Source organism: Gavialis gangeticus, unplaced genomic scaffold, assembly GCF_001723915.1.
Source record: "Gavialis gangeticus isolate Ggan-Ray unplaced genomic scaffold, GavGan_comp1, whole genome shotgun sequence".
In the NCBI taxonomy this organism is placed as follows: Eukaryota; Metazoa; Chordata; order Crocodylia; family Gavialidae; genus Gavialis; species Gavialis gangeticus.
In genome coordinates this window covers 20394885-20395397 of record NW_017729003.1, presented here as the reverse complement: position 1 = coordinate 20395397, position 513 = coordinate 20394885, and positions in this window count along the sequence as shown.

Sequence of the window (513 nt, the reverse complement as noted above, 5' to 3'; positions counted from 1 at the left end):
ACCACTTCTCCTGGTGCACTCCCCAGGTGGCAATCTCAGGGAGGGCATCAGTGCTCTTGCCTGCCCCACCTGCCATCAGGGGGTGCACCAGCCAGAACACACACCCACGCACCCCCTGCGCATCGCCACTGCTGACAGGAATGGCATTTCTCATCTGCCAAGTCTTTCTAGATATATTTCTAACAGTTCAAAAAGCAACTGTTCAGCTCAGTTGGTTACAGCATAGTGCTAGTAGGTCGCAGGTCTGATCCCTGAGTTGGCTTAAATGGCCCTTTCAGCCCTACTTCTCTGAGTTTATGAAGTTAAAGTATAAATTGTTGGGGGTGCACCAATAGAGAATTTTGGCCCAATACTGATGGCCTATTTTTAATGAGCCATATCAGCCAATACTAATCTGATTCCGATATGCAGCCAGGCAGCATGGAGACCAGTGTCTGGCTGATAAGTCTGTTGTGGGGGAAGAAGTGGGGGGAGGGGGGGGGGGACAAAAGGAGGAAAAAAAGCCCCGCGAAA